The following is an 8702-nucleotide window of genomic DNA, read 5'->3' as shown; positions in this document are numbered from 1 at the left end:
GGCGCGGCGGCACCGCCCGGTTGGCTGGCGTCGTCCGTGGGCGTCACGTTCGGGCCCCTGCCCCCTCCGGCCCAACGTTTGTTTCCTCAGACGTTCTCACCCAAACGTCAGAGGGGCGTTAGGATTAGCTGAACGCGGAGAGCGTTCCTGTGCCACCTTTCTGAGCCCATCAGCTAGTCTCCACGCGCGGTTACGCACAGTTCTTAAAGTTCGTGCGCAGAATGTGAGTTTGTCCTTTGAGAAGGAAGTATGATGCGTGCATATTATAATGCTGTGCGTTGAAAATCGTGGAGGTTTTTGTCCTTGTTCATTTTTAGTCGGGGTGACTTAAACGTCAAGACCAGGGAGGCTTCACTTCTCCTCATTAAATGCATGGTGGTTCTCTAATTGCCACCGCAGCATGAGCTTGTAAGGCTCTTAATGATTCCAAATTGCATTTCCCAGGAGCTCAGAAGAATGAGGGCACCGAACCAGACGTGAAAAAGTAAACTGTTCAAAACTAGATAATTCTGTAAGCCTTAAAACTAAAACAGCTGACCTCTGATCTAGTTTAGTCAGTAGACCCTTTCTCTGGTTTTGGTTACCAAAATAACACCAGCATTTCAAGTTGTTTTTTCTAATGCCCGTTTCTATATTTTTAAATAATAGGCACATTCTGCTGTTTCTTGAGTTTTTCAGTTACAGAAAGTATCTGTTGACTTACTTTTATGCAAGAAGAGGATTTAAGTCTCTTATGTACCACTCCGTCTAAATAATACTCTTCCCAGCATCTAATGATACTTACATTAAAAACAGTTAGTTGTTACATTAATTTACATTATGTTTAATGTTAAAATTCTTGTTAATTACATTATTGCAAACACTGTCATTGCTTATTAGGTCTAGGGAATTAATGGTGCCTTGTGAAGTGACTTTTCAATGATCTATTCAGAGATATTGGAAAGTAGACTTTTAAAAATTATAATTCCAGGGGGGATTGAGTCTGTTTTTCTGGATGATGGACATCCATTTCTAACTAATGTAGACCAAAAAACCCCATCATCTGTACCCAGACTGGATCTGTAATGTCTAAATTGATTTTCTTAGACTTAATGCCCCCTGGAATTAACAGTTCATTCACTCATTCAACACATATTTATTACATTTCTTTTATGTTTAAGGAACATTTCCAGAAACTGGTGTCCAGAGTTCAACCTTTTAGAACCGAAAGGTTACGGGAAGCAAACAAATGAAGAGAAAATATATCAGAGGTTAATAAATACTGTGAGGAAGAACAATATAACATGGAGAACAGAAAGTGCTGGAGGGAGGTAGCAGAGACTGTTAGCCATTTATCATCCACCCTCTTTTTAAAAAATTGGCAGTGGAACCCACATAGGTTGGTGCAGTCATGTGACTAAGTCCTGGCTAGTGTGATGTGTTAGCAGATTTATGACGTGTTGTAAGAGATCTTAAAGCAGTGTAGGAAGGGTGGTTCCCAACTTTGTCTCATATTTCGACATGCTGGAATGTGGATGTGGGGGGATAAGCTGTGAGGTAGAAGCCACTGCTGGAGAGGGAACAAGAGGGAAGAAGCCTAGGTTCTGACACCATATGGAACACCACGCTAGGAGTCCTGGACCACCTGTCTCTGTTGGGACTTCCTTTATAAGATAAATCATCTTCTAGTTTAAGCTACTGTTATGTGGCTTAAACCTGTAACTGGCAGTAGAAGGGTGACTATTTTATTTTTCTTTCTCTTTCGTTTGTCTTGTTTTCCTTATGCTTATCACCAATCACCAAATTCTTTGCCAAAAGTATACATTTTTTCTCAATGTGATGAAACCTCTTAATCAGCTTATCAGTTTCATCTAATAGAGTTTCTTTTGGGAGTTCTTTGTTCTCCTGCTCCAGTGTGGGCTAATTGTTTGCTAAAATGACCTGATTGAACTTCTGGGATCTCCTTTCACTGATAATCTGGGGAGTATCATTTGCCTTGTGTTGCACATCCTGTTTCCAAGATCTTTTTTCTTTTTTTTTACTCCTAATTTTTGGAGAAGGTACATGGGAATTAAACTTTTGAGGACTTCACCTCTAAAAATGTCCTTATTTTATCAATCCTCTTAACTGATAGTTTGGATATAAAATTCTACATTGGAAATAATTTTTCCTCATATATTTTTTTAATGTATTTATTTTTGAGACAGAGAGAGACAGAGCATGAGCAGGGGAGGGGCAGAAAGAGAGGGAGACACAGAATCTGAAACAGGCTCCAGGCTCTGAACTGTCAGCACAGAGCCCGATGCGGGCTTGAACTCACAGAGTGTGAGATCATGACCTGAGCCCAAGTCAGACGCTTAACCGACTGAACCACCCAGGTGCCCCTGATTTTTCCTCATATTTTTAAAGGTAATCCTTCCTTGCATTATACTTCTAGTAAGAAATTGTCACTCTGATTCCTGATTTTTTGGTATGTGACTTGTTTCTCCATGGAAGGTTTTATATTTTTCTCATTTTCCCTGATATTCTGAAGTTTCACCATAGGGTGCCTTGGAATAGGTTTTTTTCATCCATTATTTCAGTAGAGTCTCTCAATTGGAAAATGCTTAAATTACAAAAAATTCATTGTTTCACGACCCATGTCCATCAGCATATATTTGGATTGAGACAAAAATTAAGAGCTATATGAGTATGGGTAGGTTTTGTCAAGTAATGGGCTTTACTGGGGGTGCCTGGGTGGTGGCTCAGTCAATTAAGCAAGCAGCTCTTGGTTTTGGTTCAGGTCATTATCTCACTGTTCGTGGGTTCAAGCCCTGCATCGGGCTCTGTGCCAGCAGTGTGGACCCTGCTGGGGGTTCTGTTTCCCTCTCCCTCTCTTCCTCTCCCCCACTTGCTCTCTATCTCTCAAAATAAATAAAAATAAACTTTAGAAACAATTTTTTTTAAGTAATGGGTTTTACTGTAATGTGATATGACTGGACCTTGAGTCGACCTCCCTCACCTCAACTGTTATTATCTGTAAGTTATTTCTCTTGTCTAGTGAGTTTCCCTTGCAAGGAAACTCAGTGTCTCATCTCTGAGGTATCATCCTTGTTGTCAGGTTCCTGAAGCTGAGGAGAGAAGGAGGCCAGAGATGCAATATTTGGTAGTATTTTTCAAGAGTATATTAAATAGTGTAGGCTAATTTGCTTTTACAAATTGACAGCAAAAGTGTATTATGACTCAGACATTACAGGATTTTATTTTTTATAAGAATCTGAAGTGAGTTTTCCTAGTAGGTAGGCAGCTCTTCTACACATGATAAATTAAGGACACAGAGTTCTTCCACTTTTTGGCTTTGCCATCCCCTAGAGCCTTATTGTTAATTGCTCATAGCCAACAGAAAGATAGAACTTCCAAGTAGAATTTCTGAAAGGAAAATGCTTACAAGATGGGAGTAAAATTCACAGCTACAACTTAGAGATAGATAAATATTGTTAAATGATATTAGCCACCTAAAACAGCCTATTCAGTTTCTCATAGGTTTTAATTATTCTCAAAATGCTGTAAGTTAAGCTTTATCTCAATTTATAAGTGAGAAAGGTCAGACTCTGAGAGATTAAATAATTTCCCCAGGTTCGCTGCTGCTAAGTGGCCCAGCCAAGGTTTAAAGGCAGATTGTAAAACAAGTTGTCTACCATTTATTTATTTAAAAATTTTTAATGTTTGTTTATTTTTGAAAGAGAGAGAGAGAGAGGGAGCAGGGTGGGACATAGAGAGAGGGAGACACAGAATCGGAAGCAGGCTCCAGGCTCTGAGCTGTCAGCACAGAGCCCAACGTGGGGCTTGAACCCACAAACCATGACATCATGACCTGAGCTGAAGTCGGATGCTCAACCAACTGAGCCACCCAGGTGTCCTGATTTTTTTTTCTTTTTTCTTTTTTCTTTATATAGACGTGTGTGTGTGTGTATAAAATTTTATTTCATCATGCTAAGTGTACTATTTAATCTCCATCACCTGTTTTACCCATCTCCTTACCCATGTACCCTCTGGCCACCATCAGTTTGTTCTCTACAGTTAAGAGTCTGTTTCTTGGTTTCTCTCTCTCTTTTTTCTTTGCTCATTTGTTTCTTAAATTCCACAGTGAGATTATATGGTATTTGTCTTTGACTGACGGGAAGATTTCATTCCTTTTTATGGCTCAGTAATATTCCATTGTGTGCATGTGTGTGTGTGTGTATGTGTGTGTACACACATACACATACACACAGGTATATATATACACATACATACATACATGTACACACACACACACACACACACAGCAGACCACATGTTTATCGATTCATTTGTTGATGGACACTTGGGCTGCTTCCATAATCTGACTATTGTAAATAATGCTTCAGTAAATATAGGGTGCATGTATCCCTTTGAATTAGTGTTTTTGTATATTTGGGGGTAAATACCCAGTAGTGTGATTGCTGGATTGTAGGGTAGTTCAATTTTTATCTTTTTGTGGAAACTCCATACTGTTTTGCACAGTGGCTGCGTCAGTTTGCATTCCCACCAATAGTGCACAATGGTTCCTTTTTCTCCATGTCCTTGCCAAAACTTATTTCTTTTGTTTTTGATTTTAGCCATTATGACTGGTGTGAGGTGACACCTCATTGTGGTTTTGATTTGCATTTCCCTGATGATGAGTGATGTTAAGCATCTTTTCATGTGTCTGTTGGCCATCTGGTTGTCTTCTTTGGAGAATCATCTGTTCGTGTCTTCTACCCCTTTTTTTAAAAATTGGATTATTTGTTTTGGGGTGCTGAGTTGTATAGGCTCTTTACATATTTTGGATACTAACCTTTTATTGGATATATCATTTGCAGATATCTTCTCACATTCATTAGATTGTCTTTTAGTTTTGTTGATTGTTTCTTTCACTGCGCAGAAGCTTTTTATTTTGATATAGTCCCAGTAGTTATTTTTGCTTTTGTTTCTCTTACCTTAGGGAATCTATCTAGAAAAATGTTGGTATGGCCAACGTCAGAGAAATTATTGCTTGTGCTCTCTTCAAGGTTTTTTATGGTTTCCTGTTTCACATTTAGGTCTTTAATGAGTTTATTTTTTTCTATGGTGAAAGAAAGTGGTCTAGTTTCATTCTTTTGCATGTAGCTGTCCAGTGTTCCCAACACCATTTGTTGAAGAGACTGTCTTTTTCCCATTGTATGTTTTTTCCTCCTTTGTGCAGGATTAATTGGCCATATACTTGTGGGTTTATTTCTGTGTTTATATTCTATTCCATTTATCTATGTGTCTGTTTTTATGCCAATACCATACCTTTTAAATTATTACTGCTTGAAATCTGGAATTGTGCTAACTTCAGTTTTGTTTTTGGTTTTCAAGATTGCTTTGGATATTCAGGTCTTTTGTGGTTCCATAGAAATCTTAGAATTATTTATTCTAGTTCTATAAAAATTTTTATTAGTATTTTGATGGGGATTGCATTAAATATGTAGATTGCTTTGGGTAGCATACACATTTTAACAATATTTCTTCAAGCATAAGAGACTCTTAAAAACTGAGAACAAACTGAGGGTTGATGGGGGGTGGGAGGGAGGGGAGGGTGGGTGATGGGTATTGAGGAGGGCACCTTTTGGGATGAGCGCTGGGTGTTGTTGAAACCAAATTGTTGAAACCAATTTGACAATAAATTTACTATATTGAAAAAAAAAATATTCTTCCAACCCATGAGCATGGAATGTCATTACATTTCCTTGTGTCATCCTGAATTTCTTTCATCAATGTTTTATAGTTTTCAGAGTACAAGTCTTTCACCTCATTGGTTATGTTTATTCCCAGATATTTTACTGTTTTTGGTGCAGTTCTAAATGGGACTGTTTTCTTAATTTCACTTTCTGGTGCTTTATTTTTAGTGTATAGGGATGCAATAGATTTCTGTACATTGATTTTGTATCCTGTGACTTTACTGTATTCATTTATCAGTTCTAATGGTTTTTGATGGAGTTTTTAGGGTTTTCTATTTTTTATATCATGTTATCTGCAAAGAGTGAGAGTTTTACTTCTTCATTACTAATTTGGATAACTTTTATTTGTTTTAGTTGTCCAGTTGCTGTGTCTGGGATTTCCAATTCTGTGTCGAATAAAAGTGATGAGAGTGGACATCCTTGTCTTGTTCCTGATCTTAGAAAAGCGCTCTGCTGTTCCCTATTAAGGATTATGTCAGCTGTGAGTTTTTAATATATGGCCATTATTAGGTTGAGATTTGTTCCCTCTAAACCTACTTTGTTGAGGGTTTTTATCATGAATAGATGTTGTACTTTGTCAAATGTTTTTTATACATCTATTGAAATGATCATATGGTTTTTATCCTTTCTCTTATTTATGTGACATACTACTTTCATTGTTTTCCAAGTATTGAACCATCCACCCTTGGATCCTGGAATACATCTCACTTGATCATGGTGTATGATCATTTTAATGTAGTGTTGGATTCAGTTTGCTAATATTTTGTTGAGGATTTTTGCATCTTTAGTCAGGATAATTTTTTTTAATGTTCATTTCTTTTTGAGAGAGAGACAGAGAACGAGCAGGGGAGGGGGAGAGAGAGAGAGAGAGAGAGAGAGAGAGAGAGAGAGAGAGGGGGAGAGAGAATCTAAGCAGTATCTGAAGCAGGATCCGAAGCAGGATCCAGGCTCTGAGCTGTCAGCACAGAACCCAATGCAGGGCTCAAACTCACAAATGGTGGGATCATGACCTGAGCTGAAGCTGGATGCTTAACTGACTGAGCCACCCAGGCGCCCCCATAGTCATGATAAATATTGACAGTAGTATTCTTTGTTTGGTGTCTTTATCCAGTTTTGGTACCAGGGTGATACTGGTCTCATAGAATGAATTCAGAGATTTTCCTTCCTCTTCTCTCCTCCTCCTTTTTTTTTAAGTTTACTTATATATTTTGGGAGAGAGAGAGAATGAGCTGGGGAGGGACAGAGAGAGAGAGAGGGAGACAGAGTATCCGAAGAGGGTTCTGTGCTGACAGCAGAGAGCCTGTTTTGGGGTTCAAACTCATGAGCCGTGAGATCATGATGGACACTCAACTGACTGAGCCACCCAGGTGCCCCTTTTTCCTCTTCTATTTTTTGGATTAGTTTGAGAAGAATCAGCATTAACTCCTTGAAATATTTGGTAGAATTTTCCTGTGAAGCAGTCTGGTCCTGGACTTTTGTTTTTTGGGAGTTTTTCTGGTTGCTGATTCAATTTCTTTGCTGGTAATTGGTCTGCTCACATTTTCTATTTCTTCTTTAGTTTTGTTAGGTTGTATGTTTCTAGAAATATCCATTTCTTCTAAGTTGTCCAATTTGTTACCATATAGATTTTCATAATATTCTCTTTTAATTGTATTTCTGTGGTGTTGGTTGTTATTTCTCTTTTTTAATTGGTGATTTTATTTATTTAGGTTTTCTCTCTCTCTTTTTCATGTGTCTGGCTAGAGGTTTGTCAATTTTATTGGCCTTTTCAAAGAACTAGCTCTTGATTTCATCAATCTGTTCTATTGTGTTTTTTTTTTGTTGTTGTTGTCATTTGTTGTTTCTATATCATTTATTTCTACTCTAATCTTTATTATTTCCTTCCTTTTGCTGGGTTTGAGTTTTTTTTTTTCTGCTCCTTTTGGTGTAAGGTTATGTTGTTCATTTGTGATTTTTCTTGCTTTTTGAGTTAAGCCTCTTTTGCTATAAACTTCCATTAGAAACACTTTTACTACATCCCAAAGATTTTGGATTGTTGTGTTTTCATTTTTATTTGTTTCCTTGTAATTTTGATTTCTTCTTTGATTTCTTGGTTGACCCATTCATTGTTTAGTAGCATGTTATTTAACCTCCATGTATTTGTGCTCTTTCCAGATTTTTTTCTTGTGATTGATTTCTTGATTCATAGCATTGTTGTCAGATAAGATTCATGGTATGACTTTGATTTTTTTTGAGTTTGTTGAGACTACCATTTATTTTTAAAAGATCTGTGATCTGTAAGGTAGTTTTAGATTTGGAATGGAAAATAGCCTGTAAACAGCATTTAAAATATCATATTTTTCTGTGACTGTTTTTTTACATATCCCTAAAATGCCTGAAAAATATATAGGTTAAGCATTTTGAACATTATTAGATATCCTAAACTTCTGATAAAAAGTTCAAAGGACAGGTAGTTCAAAGATAGAGGAGTCCAACCAGAATAACTGGATTTTTAAAATAGGCTAATGTGATATAGGGCAACTACTTAGTTATTTAGATTGGATGGACAGACATGACATAAGGAGGTAACATGAAGCCTTTAACATAGGTACGCAAGTATATTTCATATATCTGTACACTTTAAAAAAATAATAAAATGAACATCTGTGCCCCTGCCACCAAGCTCAGGGGATAAAATATTTATAGTAACCTAGAAGCTCATTACATGTTCTTTCATGGTACCATTTTCCCAATAACACCCTCCCTGATCTCCCTGAAGTAACTATGATCTTGAATTTTGTGTTAATCATTACACTGATTTTCTTTAAAGTTTACGTTTGTAAATAAGACTATACAACGTATTGTTTTGGTTGGTCTATTTTAGAAATTTCTTTAAATGGAATCATTATTTTTATTATTTTGTTACATAATTCTTAGATTTAACTTCAGGCTTTTGAAAATCACCCATGTTAATATAGTTGTAGTAATTTATTTCTCCTGTAT

Source organism: Panthera pardus, unplaced genomic scaffold (assembly GCF_024362965.1).
Source record: "Panthera pardus isolate Hobbes unplaced genomic scaffold, ASM2436296v1 HiC_scaffold_20, whole genome shotgun sequence".
In the NCBI taxonomy this organism is placed as follows: domain Eukaryota; kingdom Metazoa; phylum Chordata; class Mammalia; order Carnivora; family Felidae; genus Panthera; species Panthera pardus.
This window is presented reverse-complemented; position numbering follows the sequence as displayed.